Raw genomic sequence first — 1,104 nt, 5'->3', positions numbered from 1 at the left:
TATATATAAACTGATTTCACTGGGTTTGTAACATGAGAAGAGTAATTAAAAAAAAACAATGAACTGGATGAGAGATCTTAAACAGATTCCAGATTAGATTTTAAAAATAACTTTATCCCTTCAGGCAGATCTTTGCCCAGATTCAAACATCTCACATGGACATTAATATAACAAAGAACAGTCAGACCCAACATTTAAGCTGCAAGTGGTAAATAATGTGTAACTGGAGTTGAACAAAAGCACAGTCTGGCCAGTAAGTTTAAATAATCATTGCATTTTCTGTAACTATTGCACCTTTAGACAAATAATGTCTAAAATAAATCCTTCAAACCTCCTGTCCATAATGACTGTATGTAAACTTCTGACCAGACTTATTTATCATTACTAACTACCAAGGCCATGTCACCAAGCCCAAATGACAGATAATGTAATTTTAAAGTGCCCCTAATCAAAAGAGATGTTCTTGGACCTTCATCTGCATCAATAAGTAATGGACAGCTCTTAAGATACTTCAATGTTTATTTTTTCCCTCAGGAAAGAGACAGAGGATTATGATTCAGCCTTTGAGGGGTGTTCAGTTACTGAACTTAACACCAAAGAGGTAGTTGCTATTTAAGAAACATGGAGGGTCCTTTCACATCTGCCAGCATATTACATGAGTCATGTTTCCTCCTTGTCACCTTTCTTTTACCCCTTCACTTTTTCCACTGACAAATCTTTCCTCCAGAATGCCATGTGTAGTCTCACCTTTAAAAACGAAAAACAACGCACGTCTCATTGTCATTTATGAACTACCTGTGCCGCATCTCCTTAAAACCACAGGACATCTTAAGAGTTTAATTTAGAAAGCAGGTTGACTAATGTGAATAAATCTAAGTCACATTTCAAACTTTAATCAGATTTGGATGTTGGCTAAAATGTATTTGTAGCTTTGGTCAAACAGAACCTCATTCATGTTCACCTTATTGGTTTATTGGAATCTATAAACCACAAATTAGTTATTTGCTCTAAAAGTATTGCTTGAATAATCAGAGTTTTCTGCGACCACCTGTAACATCCTCTGGGACGTTCTCAGAGGAAGCCTGTTTAACCCAGAGCCCTGGT

Source organism: Poecilia formosa, unplaced genomic scaffold (genome assembly GCF_000485575.1).
Source record: "Poecilia formosa unplaced genomic scaffold, Poecilia_formosa-5.1.2 Scaffold141, whole genome shotgun sequence".
NCBI classification, from domain to species: Eukaryota; Metazoa; Chordata; class Actinopteri; order Cyprinodontiformes; family Poeciliidae; genus Poecilia; species Poecilia formosa.
Note: the sequence above shows the minus strand (reverse complement) of the source record.